Source organism: Danaus plexippus, chromosome Z (assembly GCF_018135715.1).
Source record: "Danaus plexippus chromosome Z, MEX_DaPlex, whole genome shotgun sequence".
Lineage (NCBI taxonomy): Eukaryota > Metazoa > Arthropoda > Insecta > Lepidoptera > Nymphalidae > Danaus > Danaus plexippus.
Genome location: NC_083559.1, coordinates 5,440,784 through 5,458,293, shown reverse-complemented (window position 1 = coordinate 5,458,293; position 17,510 = coordinate 5,440,784). Strand labels below are relative to the sequence as shown.

The 17,510-nt window shown below is 28.1% G+C and overlaps 2 protein-coding genes across 4 annotated transcripts in view; one reads left to right on the top strand and one right to left on the bottom strand.

The window, feature by feature from the left end:
- The window catches only part of LOC116777335 (potassium channel subfamily T member 2), a 54,704-nt gene that overhangs the window by 27,620 nt on the left and 9,574 nt on the right, over positions 1–17,510 (bottom strand). The window lies entirely within an intron of this gene.
- Positions 14,987–17,510, top strand: part of LOC116777341 (immunoglobulin domain-containing protein oig-4-like) — a 52,935-nt gene continuing 50,411 nt past the window's right edge. For both annotated transcript variants that reach the window (XM_032670840.2, XM_061526604.1), the window contains exon 1: positions 14,987–15,192. The gene's annotated coding sequence lies outside the window, so the exon portion shown is untranslated. The remainder of the gene's footprint in view (positions 15,193–17,510) is intronic.

Genomic DNA, 17,510 nt, shown 5'->3' with positions numbered 1-17,510 from the left:
GTAATTATTAAAACTAAAAAGCTTTTAATCTCGAAATTGAGCTGGATATAATTTTACTTAATAATGTTTCAGCCAATTATCGTGAAACATGTAAAAGCGCTTAAAACTAAAAGCGATCCATAAATTCCACTAATATTTTAAAACGTTGATTATTCTGTTGGTGACAGTTTAATTGTACAAACTGAAGCGCTATTTTTTTAAGTTTTGTCTATTAATTTATAAACATGTTAATTACTTCTAATTATTTTTAATTAAAAAATATAATAAAAAAGTTTTATCATATTTTCGTGACCTTAAAATATTTCTCCAAGTTTGACTTTATGATACCACAGATAGTCTTAAGTTGGGTCAAAGAAAATGGCGATGCCACAAAATATGAAATCTCATCCAATCGAATTTAACGATTTTAAATAGTACATATTTTAGACTTTTTTATTTAATATTTTCGTGTCAGCAGAAGTGTTGCGAAATGAATAAAAAATTAGGGGACATTAAGTTATTTTGGAATAAGGAAAAATCTTTGAAAAAACAAAAGGAATAAATTCTGGGAGTGGCTTAATACTATTTTTGTACAGAAAGTAAATAATTACTATGGAAAATTATCTTTTTGTTAGTGTACTCATCAAACCCTTAGTTTAATCCGTGTCTACGAGATATCTACTAACGATTTTGGGTGCCGACTAACCAGGTTTCTCTGTCTTTGATACTCCTAGCTATACAATGGAAAACCGATAACCTTAGCCTTTGAATCGAATGTACAGATTTAGACTGAAGGCACCTGAACAAAGGTTAGGGCAGATTATAGCATTTCTGGTAATGACAATGGACTCACTCTATTTGATGAAGTTGTTACTATTTTTGGCCAAAGCGACAATAATATTTTTAATTATGTATTTCTTTTTATGAAATTTATCGCCGGAACTCCTCCAATGTCAAAATGTAATTTAAATAAGATATATGATGTAAAAAATTTCGTAAAGTATTTTGGATTTACAAGACTTATAAAGCTGGCTTGTGGAAGCTTACTAACAACATTGAATGACTCTCTGTAAGCGTGACGAAGGATTTTTTCGTATCTAGGGATAAAGTCAACATTATATTCGATAGCGATTACATAATATCCTAGAATTTAAAACCCACAACATATTTGATTTAAAATTGTTGACTATATTTTAAACTTTCGATTTAAATAAATAATAAAATAGTAAATTTTCCTAAAATATAAATTTAGATATAAAAGATAGCAAAATGTAAGCAAAAGTATGTGTTATTGTATTTGCTAATATACTTGACAAAAATTAGAAAGACAAATAGTATTTAATTTTGGAAATTTTTAAACGAGTTGATTATATTATAAATGTTGATTGAATTGTAGATATAGGGCTAAATATTCAAATACATTAATTTATAATTTATTTTATCATTAAATTAATTTTTAAATTAAATAATACACACGCGTAATCACCAATTTGATATTTGTGTTACAGCTATTATGAGCAAAAGGTAAGTTTATTTAGGTAATTTTCGAACTCAAATAGAACCCAACTCCGACGTAGTGGTACAAATACACTTGGAAGTTAATCAACAGATATGGTATGCAAAAGTGTCTGGAGCGGTTGTAACTTGTATGACTTATTAAAATACACTCGTTGCTTGTTGGTATTGTTTATATTTTAAATTATTTACATACACGAACATTTGATTCTGTAAACTTTATTAATCCTTACATGGTATCCTTTGTGTGTGTTAAAAGTCAAAGGCAATCTCATTATTATTATTTTATGTGCTAAGCTTAGTGTTTGTTTTGAAAGCCTTTAGGCTATACAATATTATAAGTATATTTAAAAAATCACAGTATTCTGTGGATGTGTATGTTTTACCTAAGGTACATGATGATGATGATTGGAAAATTGTTTTACTAAAGTGTTCCGCATTTATGTTGAGCGTTGACAAACAGATCTTACTTATTCTTACCAATATAATATAAAAGTATAACCCAGCAATGATTATTCCTAAAGTCATAAGATCTCAATGAGTTGAAAAAAAAGAGAAATAATTTTTAAATTGGATCCTCATAATATACACAGTAATGTATTACGTAAATAGTCGTTCCGATTCTCACGCGATTGTTTTAATAATAAAGAGATTAAAATTAAATAAATAAATTAATTAAAAAGCGTTGAATTTTAAAATTTTGTAAAGAGTTTAACTGTTTTTTATATTTCAGTTTTATGGTAATTTTTTCAAACCTTCATGCTTTATAGGTAAGAAGATTAACTTCTTGATGCAATTTTAATTCGTTTATATTAATAAATATTTCAATAATGTACTTGGAGAATATCAATATGTTTATTTGATTTCATTTGTATAAATTGTTGCACTTAGTTTTGTTGACAAGTATTGAAGGTGGTAGAGAGTCAACAACTTTGTGAGTTTGTTTGAAAAGCCATGTGTGTGGTTTCTAAAGTTACGTATTATTACTGAGAACAACAAACTAAATATTTAAGCGTTCATGACAAATTGCACTCTAAGTGTGGGCAACAAGCTATTTTAATTCAATATTACATGAGTTGCTGAAGTCATAAAATGTATAAATGTAAGTTACAAGAAGCTTTAGAAAGGTTTTTTGACAAAGATATAAATAATTAATATTGTTTTGTGATGTTCTCGTTGAAGCAAAAGGCGAAGCGTCTTTTTTAAGCATTCAAAATTCAATAGGTAAGATCACTAACAAGTACAAGATACATAATTAATGTAGTTACATGTCGGATTTGAATAATTGAAGGTACTCGCAAATTTTAGAACGTATGCTCTTATTCTCTGATATAAAAATTAAGGTCCAAATAAACGTGATTTTCAATTTAAGAGGCTTTTATGACGCGGAAAGAAATTTTTATAGTTTTATTCTTAACTGTAACTGTGTAATAATGGCACATTTATTAGCGATTTTTCTATTTTTGTATAGACATATAACAAGGCAAACAAAACAGCGACTATTTCTAAAAAAAGGTACTGGAGTGATAAAGGTGATATGAAGATGCATATGATCTATCTCATTCTTATGTCCAAGCTTATAAATGTATTCAGGAAGAAAAAATTATAAAACTATGACACGCCTACGAGAATCTGTAAAACGCGTTAAATTCTCTTGATAGAATTAAGTTCTAAAGGTTGACTGTTTGCGATTATTTCAGCTTCAGACTTTTTGTTACGATTATATGAATGGAGAAAATATAAGGTTAATTGCTTCTTTTATTTAAAATTAATTAATACTTATTGATGAGTACTTAACTTGCTTATGTTAGGAGAATTCGTATTTCAAATAAAGAAATTAGGATTTAACTATTGTTATTTTACAATGCATGTATCTACATATATCTAAACTTTTTAAGTACGTGGTACATAGTAAATTAAAAGATATTTTTTTTAATAAATATTTTTTTTTCTTTGGTAAATTAAGAATATAACTTCCACATATTTAGAATCTGGCAAAGATTGATGCCTTAATAAATTTCATAAAATTTTATTAAACTTGCAAAGTAATTATTAAAATTAAACGTGAATTAAAAAACAGGTCGTAGGTAATGGATAAACTTATAATTTATATTTCTTAAGGCTCCTCTTACTTTTTTTTCTTCACTATGGTTTCAAAACAGTTTACAATTCATTTAGAAAATATCGTACGCTTGATGGGAAAGTAGTATAACTTTGTAAATATAATCAATTTAACTCCGCGTTTTCAAATAAATTAAAAATTGTTTTACTCCAACGCGTAATATTTGATTATTACAGTCTGTAAAATAATGTCCATCTTAGTTACAGAGGAGGCAGATACAGTAACCTACATCCTCCTGGGATATCCTGATCTCAGTTTACCCGAATAAGTAAATCGGCACACTTGTGCCGGAGCTCTCCCTGAGGTGGCGCATATGACCAAAAACCTTCTTCGCTTCCTTGACATGGAGTGACTTGAATAATTTCACCCGAGGCAAATTTCGTTAGCTTTTGGTGTCGGGAATCCTACTCGTTACATTTAAAAATTACAATTTTTTTTTACACAATTTTTATCAAATCCTTATGTCAATTGTCTGCATTTGTATCACAACTTTTTAAAGGGTGTATGGGAGTTCAAACTTAGACTTAGAATTAATATAAAACACTGAAATAACCCCTTGCAAATTAAAAAAAAATGAAGTTATATCGTAACAGGCAGAACGCAGAATAAAGTTTGATCCTAATATTTTGATTTTTAAATAAATTTATAATATTTTGATTTTTAAATAAATTTATTTATATTAAAACAATTTCCGATACATTATTTTTTGATACATTTATTTAAATTATGCCTTTTAACCATAAATTAATACATGCAATTGTGTACCCAGGGAGTTAGTAGTGACTCATCGATTAAGCCACATAGGCGGAAACCATGTTTGAAGACAAATAATAATTGCTTACAACTGCTTAACGATATAGCAATGTAAAATCTACTTTACAAAAGATGGAGTTGTAAGCAATTCTAAATAAATAATATTCAGCAATACGCTTTATAAAATAAAAAAAATATTTATTATTCTGCAACAAGAATGACTAGGGTTTAATATATCGTAATTAATTTGCTTTTTGCTGGAATTTGGAAAACAGCTGGGAAAACGTAGAGTTTAGTATGAAATTCGCACGATATAAATAGTTCGTAAAACATTATTTCTCAAATAATATTTTATAACTTACAATAAAATAATTTTCCTTTGTGTAAGTTGAAGTAAAAAAAAACAAACAAATTCTTAAAGTTATAATATGTAGAGTTCGGAAAACTAGCCGTGACCAAGAACAAGTGTTTACGCTCAAGGCGTTATGGTAGAGAGATATGAAATTTATGGGGGAGTCTCTTTATAGTTTTTGAATTAGTGTCAGTGGCGTAATACGCCAGCGATATTTATGGAACTATTATAGTTTTTGAAATTACATTCTTTTTAAAAAGAATTAATATAAAGAACATTAATACAAGTAATAAAAAAATTAATATGTTATTATTTTGAGCATAGATTTAAAACTGTAAATTTTAATTCTTTTATTTCAATTCTTCTTTTTTTTATACTGCTTACTTTTAAAGATAAACTTTTTATATAGTCTCAATTTTTTTCCGAAATATATAGCATGTTATATTACAATTAGTCTCGAAGTAGAAAGTGTTCAGCAGAACATCCAACGCTAACATTAATAACTCGCATTAGCTGAAAGTGTTATTGATAGATTTATTAAAGTTCTAAATGATAGAAATAAATATCCTACTCATTTTTTAACATCATTTAAGGAATACAAAAGGTGTTCCAACTAAATTATATGTGGAATTAATTGTGAGTGAGAACTTCAAGTTTTTTGCCTCTACCAATGGACTCAGAAGCTGAAGTCTATTGACAATCTAAGCATCATCAGTATATCTAAAATTTGCTCTAGCAGACTGAGGTCAATTGGAGCTTTATCATATTGAGCAGTAGCTAAATTATATTGAGCAATAGACCAAATTTTTACCTCAGTGAAATCGTAAGCAAGCAGAGTTGTAGCAATTGGGTAAATGATAATAATCCACGACTGATTGTTGAAAAGCCGATACATATACAAAAAGTGTTTGTTACGTGAGGTTTCATCCGACCATATTGTTTTGAAAATGAGTTTCAATAAATAATTATTGTGAATAAAATTAGTTATAACGAGATCGTAAAGAACCTCTTGTGACCAGAAATTTAGGCTAGACAAATGAACACGTTTTCACAACAAAATGGCGACAATTTTCACACAATCAAGAAAACAACACGCTCTCTAGCGCGAAAACTTCAATGACCGTGTCCTCTCAAGTCGTGGGGATATTAATTGGCTGCTACTGTCACAATATTTTACTACTATAGAAGTTCCTTCTTTAGAAATATTTAATAGCAATAGTGAACGCCAATAACACCAGAACAATACAAGACAGAAAGTTTTATTCTTTACATTAATGGTATTGAATCACAGGTAACTCGCAGACATTAAACAAATGGACTATTAGTTAAAGAAACGCCACTGAAGCCGGGTCGAGAATTGGGTCCATATTTTGTTTCATATTTAATTTTATATCCTTTTAAAGTAATGAAAGGAATATTAAGAGTTTTCAGCTTAATGCCTACAGTCCGAAATTATTTTTCATGTCATTTTGCTTTGTCATTTTTCAAAACTGACCTGGTTTTTATATTTCTATTAAATCAAAGCAAGTAAACGCACATTGCAGCTTCTAAAAACAAAAGGTTAGGTAGTGTTATTATTATTAGTATCCCAAATCAGAGATTTTTGCACGATAAGTAAGTCATCAATGTAATATGCGGAAGCATGCACTTTTGCTAAAATGGGAGTCGATATTTCGTAAAAAAAAACATCAAATCATGATTTTTTTCCTTTATGATAGAATAAAATAATGTTCATAAAGCTAGGTTGCATATAATTTTACAAATGTTTCTCAAATGAATTTTTTCCAACAGAGTTTAAAAGTAAACAAACCTAGAAGAACTATTTTGGCTTTTAAGATATAATAAGTAACTGTAATTGTTAGATACATATATTTGTATATGTCTGATTCTTCTTACGGGATAAATACTGATTATGATGATATCAAACGAGCAGAAAGTTTGTGGAAAAGTATCCGAAATGAAAAACGTATTACGTCGCTACAATTCAATTAGAGAATCTCGCTTACACAATTTAAAACTTATTTTGAGCTCCGAAGCGTCTTTTCTGTAAATCTATTTCAATTTCATTACAAAGAAATCTATTTTTCGTAAATGATAATGTGTATACATCGAATACATTAATGTGTAAATATTGTGTTTTACATAACAAGTTTGGTATTTTATTATTTAAAAAACAAGATTTAATAGTTTCCTCCTTTTTATAGTACGTTGCTTTAAAATACAGATGTAGTTAATATAAGAAAAAATATCTAAATATCAGAACGGCACTTGTGAAAGTTAAAAGCGACAAATGAATCCCAAATTTTGTGGTTAAGATGTTTTGTACACAACTATTCTTTGACTCCGGTGTCATGATAAGAGGCCCTCAAACAATGCAGGTTGTTTTTAATTAGTTCCCGTTATTGTGAGTTGGGTGCACCGTTGCTAAATATAAAACTCGAAATTTCTATACAAAATCAAAGTATTGTTCTTACCATAACATTGATTATAACGTAGAGTTGAAATATGATAAAAAGTCAATATTTTCATATGTTAACTGAAATCGATAGGATAAATAAACCAGATATTTAGTTTTCATACAGTCGATTGCCTTTAATTATACTTATTGTTGTACTTATTGCTTACACGGAATTAAAATCGATAGGGTTGCGAGCGAATAGGGTCAGTCACTTGGTATAGCGAGAGGATCTTTATAGGTTGAGTGTTTTGTGGGAAGTTTCACCCTTCTATATCCACTCCATAGGGTTCACGTATTAACGTAATTTAAGGAGATATATTAACTTGACCTAAAAAGTTTATCATTGTCAATGGACATACCTTGTAGATAGTGACGTTTATTCTGTCTAGGAAAATTATTGTGTACGTTCATTCGCATTGGTAACCAAAACTTATTATAAATATTGTTAGATTAAGCTATTTAATTTTATATAGCGCTTTTAAATAGCGTATGCCACCTGTGTTATATTTTTTGTTGTTTTAAGTGCAGTTAAAATTAACTGAAAGCCATAATTAACCAGAAAATACAGACTATAAAAACTAAATGATTGAAAATGTAAAATATAGGTCAAACCATATTCGAGATGACTTAAATAAAAAAACATTACATTTAATATATCACAAATTGTTGTAAAATGAAATAAATTATATTTTATTCATATCTTTGCTGTAGGAATGTGTTTGTTCTACTTAGATGAAGCTTTGGATTGTTATATTTTTTGCACTAAAAAATTGGGACAGTTTCCAAGTTACACAGTAACGAAGGCTTATGTTTTGCCCCAGGATAAATGTAGAATAACAAGCGTGAAAACGCAAATAATATTAATATATATATTTTTATTAACCGTACAGCTTTGTTTTCATTATAACGTCTGTATAAGAATAATATGTACTGAGAGAAGATTGGAAAGAATTTGATAAAATATAACCGAGATCATGATTACGTTACACTTTATGTTACAGGTTTTTAATTAGTGTTAATTAAATTAGAGTCATTGGAAGAATAAAATAGTGAAAAGTTATAATTTAATTTAATATATATGTAATTTCAACGATATATCTAGATTTAATACATCCTAGGTTTCATTGCGGCTTCTTTTATATGTCACCCATCCAATTATGTAATTCATTTATTACTTTGTATGAATTGTTTTTGCTTCGAAAAGACCTTCAAGTGTCATTAACAAAATTAATTAATATTGATCCCAACCGCATGTCATAATATTGTGTAGTTACAAGTAATAGTATTTTGCAAAACATTTTTCAACAATACCATATACTACGAAAATGTCCTGCTGGTTATAACCGTATCTTTTGAGAGATTTTACATTCTGTTATACTTCAGGGATATATTTTACCATTTTTATTACATTTGTCACGCTTTTATAACCAAAAATAAATATATATAGAGAACTCAATAATTTTTTTGTCGGAAAGGTACTTATCATATAACTTTATACCAGTACATTAGTTTAAAAGCACTACTTCACGGTAGTTTAACTTAACATATTTCCCCTATTAGTCAAAGTCGCAAAATTTAAAAAGGATTTGCCTTACAACTCATGCAGTGGATGTAATCGAGACGAGTACCAACATTCACCATCACTCCAGTTAAATTGGAAAGAGCTTTCAACTGCTAGATAAACCTACTGACATTCTGATCCTCTTAGTACTTTAATTAAGAGACTTGTCCATCACACTATGGTTTGAAGTCTATGGGTTTTTATTTGTAAAACGAGAACGCTGAACACATCTCAATAACATTTTTTTTTATATTTCGATGGAAATAAGTGTAACCGACTTCAAATAGAGTTTCATTACTAATCTCTGAAGATTCTCATTAGAATGTATTAGAATGATTTCTTTATAATAAAGTTTGCATCAATAAACCTCATATTTAAACATACAACTATAAAGCAGAAGTGTTTGGATCAAGACATCCCCTATTATAATTTTTTCTGAAGTACTTTAAAAAATGATTAACGTGGATCCCTTGCTTTTTTTTATTTTAATTGCCTTACTATTTAAAAATAAAAATATTAGGTATATATATAAATAGATATAACTGATTTTTATTTCGACACTAAGTTAATGTTGTTAATATATTCCAGTAAACCAGAAATTCTGGCTCAACTGAATTTTTAACGAATATTTAAAAAAATAAAAATAAAGAAGAGGTTCTCATATATATTTCATTATACAAAAATGGTAACGAAAAATCTGGGCGAATCGGAGTTGTAAAAACATATTTTATTTCATGATACTGGTTTTGATGCCCTTTTCGTTGTTTGAAGTACTTATTTCTTGATAAAAAATTTATCCGTGATTCCGCTTGAATTTATTTTAGAAAATGAACGAATATTAAATTACAATAAACCAAGTTTATAGTGCAGTTCAAGTTTCTCGATCAAAGTATTAAGCAAAAAACTTTTCATTTCCATTAATATTGGATGAAGAAAAGAATCATGAAGAAGGACAATGTTTTCATATCTTTCATATTTCGGTCACTTTTTTCTTATTTTGTTGTAAAGTGTATATGTGTTGTACATATATGATAAAAAATTACCGTCAAATATTTGAATTACACTATTAATTAAAAGATAATTTATATTTTGTCATTTAGGATTTATTTTAAAATTTTCCCAAAAATAGCGAATAGAATTTGCGAATTTCTCCATTTTCCAACGGAATATCGGTATGACGTGTCAGACGTAGCGGTGGCTAATTACGGCGAACCTAACGTAATCAGCAACACCGGCGGCGTTTGTCGACCGTCCTACAATTTTAAACAAATATACTACTGTGACTTCCAAACAAAAGTATTGAATTTTAGTAACAAAATCTTTCATCTAATAATATCCTATGTGGTATGGGAAATTCGGGCTCATGGATAAGTAAATAAAGTTATTTAATACATTCCGCAAAGATGAAAAAACCAAAAGCAAACGAGCATCTTTCTGAAGGGCTTTAATTTTCTAATTATACTTTATCCGTCGTTGAGGGAGTGGCATTAATATTTAACCTTACCTTTTCCAGATCAGTTATTTTTATAATTTATTATCGCTAAGTATATTTATTTTTGTAAATTTTTCCTTTCGAAAATATTATTACATTTAACAGAGTAATGGCGTTTATCTTTTATAAAAGTTGTTAACATAGAAAATTGTTAAAGTATCTTTATAAAATTAAAGATCTATAATTCATTTAATAGGCTCAAATATATTGAATAGAAACATTTACAACAACGCTCTCCTCGAGTAATAATGTCTTAGAAAATATTAAATGGTTTCGTTGTTCCCAAGTCTTTATACGAAATTTTCAGATTAATAAATTACTCCTGAACTTTGACGAACCAAACAGCCGAATTAATTATTAATTGTGGTAAATGATTAATAGATTTTCTTGTTTACTTTATATTTACATTGTAAAGTTTAGTAATTATCAAATCCATGCAAGTTGTTGGATTTTATTTATTTTATAATATTTTGGCTTCGGACTGCGGTTGACATTTATATCATTATGTCAAATGTTCTTACTAATCGTAACCACAGATTATGAGGGAGTTGACATTTCTTGGTTTATTTCTGGAATGAAGTGAGCTCAAGATACTTAAGATATAATGTTTTGTAAAGCTGGTTGTTTGAAACAAATATTAATTTAATATTTATTTTGTTACGTTATGTTTAAAATTTGAGCTACAACTTAAACTGGCAAATTTACGGATTTGTTTTGATCTTTGTAACAAGAGCTTCGATGTATTTTTTTTAATTTTAATATATGTTTATATCGAATAATATATATAATATTTAATACGAATAATATGTAATTTTTTTAATACGAATATACCCTATTTGTTATACGTTAAATTGCGTTAGTTTTATGCTCTATTATTATTAAAACCAATTTTTACTTGGGAGTTTATATGTGTTTACGCCTGAAACCAGTATTATTGTCCTTACCTTGTAACAGTGAATCATCGCGAATACTTGAGTGAATATTATTTTAAGCCAAAACAATGCTTCCATAGATCAGTTTGTTTCAAAGAAAACTTGAACTATAAGACCGACATAAAATTCAAAAGAGAATTTTTAAATCTTGCAAAAATGATCACTTGCTTTGTATACCCTCGCTTCATAAACAATTTGCTGCAGCTTTGAACTTGTTTCCAAGTTACTTATACGGAAATGCTGTCGTTTGCGTTTGATAAAAGAACCAACTTTATCCGTTTCGCATTTGTATTGCAACGTTTGAACTTTTTTAATTAGAAATTTCTGTCTTTGTTTTATGAAATTTTCATAGATTTTTTTTTCATTTACGTGCACGAAACTAAAGTTTGAATACAAAGTTTTATACTGTGAACTAAACGTCGGAGTGTTATAAACATCAAAAAATGTTGAATAAAAAGTCAGGCCAGTATAGTTAACAATGAAATTACATATGACAATCTATTTGATTGTTATTTGTTTTTGTTATCATAAAATAAAGATTTTTATTATACTAGCAGTGCCCTGCCACACTTCACAGTGGTTGCATGGTCGAGAAATGAACAACAAAGACAGCATATGTTTTATTGAAGTTTATTTTTTCAATACTTGTGGGTACACAATATTTTTTTTCCCGTTGTTTGCTATCTGGCTATCTGATTTTTCAACACGGGAACACGCAACTTACAATTTTCCATGTGAGAAGTCCGCATCCAAATCTAGATCACACGTTTCTAAAGATTGACCTTGAGCTTTGTTAATTGTGACTGCGAACGCCAATCGAATTGGGAATTGCAATCTTTTATATTAAAATGGTGTATCGGTTGGAATCATGGGAATTTGAAGAATGAAGGCTTTTTCACCTTTGGAAGCCCCTGTTAAAATCGTTGCTTCAACTATGTTGTTCATTAATTTTTTAACTGCGAGTCGCGTATTGTTGTAGAGTTTTGGCTGGCGGTTAATGGTTCACTTGGAGGTATGTTAGTATTTTGAAAAATAGATAAAAACAATCCTTGAACTGTGTTGCATATCGTGTCAAAAACTTCAGCTGAATCGGTGCAGAACATTTTGAGTTTTTGAAGCATACACAAACCAATTTAACATTTTCATATACAAATATAGATATTGAAACACTATGTTTAAATAAACAGTACATAAAAAGAATTGATATTTGAAGATGTTATAATATTAACATGTTCATCGGAAAATATAGAAATAGATACTTTAAAGAGACAAATGTAGTATATTTATACATATTAAGTTACATTATATACAGTACATTATTATATTAGACCTTGCCGTATGGTATTTTTTTTAATTCTATATATAACGGGATTACATTACAAAATTGTGAATCTTATCTCCATTGTATATCAAGTTTTAAGACATCACCCTAAAAATAATCATGTTATTAGTTACCGTTTCATTTAATATCAACCAAATGTAAGGATATATGTCTAGAATGTTGCTAGTAAATTCTCTACAATTTCCCTTCATTAAATATTTTCATTTGGTCTGACATCATTGAGGCGTATTCCTGAAAATAGATGATCGTACTGGCGTTACTAGAGATACTGAGCGTATTTATGTTACGACCGAAACGTAAGGGTAATGTTTGTTTATTTTAGATTAAGGGCAGCTCAATATGATAATGAAATGGTAAATAAATTAATATCAAGTAAGAAATTAATACAATATAATATATAGTATACATAGCTAACAACTTTTCTTTAGCTAAATGGTATATTTTAAAAGATTATTGTAACATTGATCTTTATCGTTAACAATGTAACCATTACTCTTCTTAGAATATTTTGTAATGTGTTGTAAATATTTAATTAGAGAAATTTAGGAAACGTAGAATCAATAGATTTTTTGATCAACATTTCGTTTACTGCAAGATTTGGGCTAAAGTTATGCCGCCACCGTCTTTTGGAGTACTTTTACATTGTTAATTATCTACTCCAGTCAAGAAATTAGTAATTAGTTATAAATTCATCATAATTATTAATGACGAAGATCCCGAGTCTGGTTTTATTGTTTTATTTTAATTTTAATAATATATGTATATAAAATAAAATATTTATTTGATGCCCTTTAATATTTTTCTTGAGTATAATTTCTAAGGTACTTGAGAAGTACTAGATTATTAATTATTTCAAAGCTTTCATCAAAGCCTTATTAACTAACTTGTGTTTCACGAATAATTTCATAGAATAGTCTTAATTTACTTAATGGTACGAGAACAGCACTGCAAATTGCAATTCAAGTTAATTAGCTGTATGAAAAACGTTAATTATATAAATCAGTTTATATGTCAATATGGAACTCTAAAAAAATTTGCATCGTCCATTATTCTTAGAGAAATAATATAAAATAAGAAATTTAAAAAATAGGGTAAGACATGCGTGGAAAATAAGGTAACAATTGAGCAGTGCACAAGATATGAGTAAAAATTGAAGTTAGATACATCTTGTTTATAAACTTTTTTTCCAAAAACGTTTCAATGAGCGGACGATCTACCGGAAGTCTAGTAGCTACCGGCACTTATAGAGTTTTGTAATAGAAGGCAAAGCACTTAGGGGAGCAGGAACATTTAAAGTATGAGCACCTTGGTATCTGCAGAGCGATTTCATCCAGGCTGTCAACCGGTTCGTTGAGTGGCCGCTCGAGCAGTCTTGAAGGGGCGGTCAGGGTGTCGGAACTCATGTTTGTATTATTTGAATTTCTGCAGCACTTCTTTCGCTTTTCCTCAGCGCGTCGTAAGTTGTGGAATCGAAAGAAAAATATCGACATTATACTTGACAGTCCTTATTTTTAGGGAAGTTTCCCGCACATCGATACAGCTCACTTCTGCACTTTCACGGATCAAACAGTTTCATTTATTTCATGTTAAACTAAATTAAAATAAAAATAAAAGCAACTAAATAAGTTTTTAAATATAATTAAATATAAGAGCTTTATGTTTTCTTAAATATTATAAAATATGTTTGAAAATTTTTATTATATTTCATGACTTAATAATATTACAGGTGCACGAATTTTCGGTAAATATTTTATGACCACGATTTCATTTTATTTCCGTAATACGCACACGTGTTTCATACGATAAAGTGTCTACCTTAATATAGTAATCCTGAAAGGGATTTCTTGAGAAAATTTTGTTTTTTAATGTTTAAATTATATTGTTTGAAATAATTTTTCTTAATGTAAATGTATTTTATAGCAAATTTTGATAACTCCTTACATTTAATTTATTCTGTGTATTGGTTACACCTTTTGTAAACAAATAAACAACATAAATGTTGTTTATTGGCACATAGTCTAATAGTAAGGAGCCTTCATCATATTCACAAGTACATTATTGTGTATATAGTGATAAGTTTAGGTTATCAAAAGGTCAGATGAGAGGATGGTTGACCAATTCAATTTATGGCGTTTCCTTTTTTATTTCGTCCTAAATCCATCAACAAAGTTTTTATTATTATTATATCATAATTAGATGTTAAGGCAAAAAGTTTTTATTTTATAGCTTGTTTGGTTTTATTGATAACTTGTAGTAAGGAAAATATTTGAAACTTCTTTTATTTTTAAAAATACTTTGTGGTATTTTTATTATACATTTTTAATAATTTTAACCTCATAAGCTTTAATGATTTTAATGATTTTTTTACTTAAAAAATAAATAAGTAGTACATATACACCCTCCGCACTTAAAATTATTAAACGTGCAGAATTAAAAAAAAATAATAATAAAAATTTTAAATTTAGAATCATAGCAAATGATTAATTTTTTACAGCGTCATTTGTGTATTTCGTTGAATGATTTTTAAAACGCTTTTTATTTATAAATAATTTCTAAGAATATAAGTGTTGTGTAATACACTAGAATAAGATAAATTTAGTAATAGAGTGTAGTTATAGTATCGAAGGATTCGTTTGGAAGAGCTCGAACAGAAAGGGTTAAACACATAATGGATGACTAAGTGAAGGTAAGATAGTTTTGTTTTTGTTTGGGTAAAATGTAAGTAAGAACCGAGGGCTTGAGACATTTTTACACTCGAGGTCACTTCTCATTAGCAGCTAGCCAGTATGAGCGGCATTGTTCCTAAACTATTTCGTCTTCGCGGAGGCTATAAGAATTATTCCTTTTTTATAGATTCGGGTCAAGCTTTATGCAACCTTAAATTATAAATAACTCACTCTTTACATCCAATCTAATAGGAGTTTATTTCAAATTGTATTTATAACAATAATCAGTACTGAGCTGTACTAGATAATGCAAAAAGTAATTTCCGTAAACAGAAATGTTAATGTTTGAGCTATTTTTACGCAAGTCTTATGCCATAGCTGTTAACGCGAACGTGATTATACTAAATTAATTATTAGATATAATCATAGTCCTCCGGATGCTGTCATTTTTAAAGTTTACAATTTCCTTATAAGCCATAGATGTCCGGTTTTTAAAAGTTTATATTATTAGTATAGTAATGTTTTATCATTGATTATTATATTCGAAGAAACATGGTTTGTATCGTCCAAATTCTAGTTCCATTGCTTATTTAGCCAGAATAAACATTTATAACTATAAATTTTTTGGGATTTATTAGATATATAAACTGATTAATTTTTAATTCATTCTAACGTATTCATGGCGAAATTTAAATTAAGATTTTTATGATTTTCATTAGTTTAGTTTTCATTTTATCACGTCTATTAGCAACAGTTGTGTCCGTTAGTAAAAAAAAAAAATTTTGAAGAAAAAAAAATCGTTTTAATAAGTCATTTTTATTCTTTTATATTTTTGTCAGTTAGTAGCTGAAATTTTCTTGTCATTTACATTTTTGTATATTTTACTTTTTTTTATTTTTTAAAAACAATCAAATTAACGAAAACCTTTCAAAACAGTAGCATGAAAAAAAAAACTTTTTGCTTTGAAATTTTCTCTATCATAAATACTCATGTTGCTCATGTGGAGGGTCCGGGATTTTTAATTGTTATATTGATCTAATTAATTATATCACTGTGAAATTTAAGATACATGTATTTTTTTTAAATACTAAATTTAAGTAAGATGTTAGTTATTATAAAGAATATATTTTTTATACGTAGGCGTAATAATAATTTAAAATATTTATATATTAATTACAAGAGCATCACTCTTATTTTGAAAACAATTATTATCGTCCTTTTATAATTAAAAATATTTAGTCATACATTAATAATTATGAAGCTAGTTAGTGACGCAGTTATTGAAGTAAGTTTAAATTTCGTGTTGATTGGATTTTATACATCAATGAACAAAACGTGTTCACTTGTTTTTATTATCTTTATAATGTTGTAAGACAGCGACTGAAATCGAGACCTTTAAAAATAACATGCCCTCGATATTGAACAAGGATGCTCTTGACCCTCAAGGGCTGTAATGTGTAAAACTAAAATGTCTTATATTAAACGAGAGGCTTTTTATTCTGTTATAAAAAAATCAATAGGAACTTAAATTAAGTCTTCAGTTTCTTATATATCTGTATTTTTTTGAATATATTTTAACACAATTAACCTTGGTTGAGATTTTTGAATTTAAAAATTTATTATTATTTTTTTTAATATCCAATTCAATATCACTTTTTTGATTCGTAAGAGTCATTAATAAAAACAACTTTGACAATTAAATATTATTTTTTTTAAACATCAAATAGATCTGAGAAACTTTTTAAACAATCTATTATAGCTTCAAAACGTCTCTTTGCATTATTTGTAAAAAAATACACTCTGTAGATTTTGTTTATATTTGCATTGGTGTGTGTCCAAAGTTTGTTTTGTATCTAGGGCTTCTATAGACCGTGATTCATGGTTATTAGCGACAGTGAATTTGGGACTAGTCGTAAAATGTGATGAATATGGTTTATCTCCAATGCTAAGGGAGACATTTATGGTATGTACAATATACAAAGAATGTCAAGATTTGCTCGTTATTTTTGTACTTTACTTGCCTTTATTTTAATTCAAAATAGTTCTTATAGGTTACAATGGTTATTAATATCACAATTCCTGAAATAGACTCAGTAAGTTTGTATCTTTATAATTAATCGGTTGTTGTCAAATGAAAATAAAAACTGTATCTAAAGCTAATCATGTTATTATTGAAGTGTAGCAGGCTAGTATGAGAAAAGAGATAATGTGAAACATTATTTTAGTATTAAAGTACTTGTGGAATATGTCTGGAATGGCGTGTCGCTGTTGTATGAACATTCTTACCGAGGTGTATTTGTCTTATAGTTGACCTCGTTACGGTTTACATCATAAAATA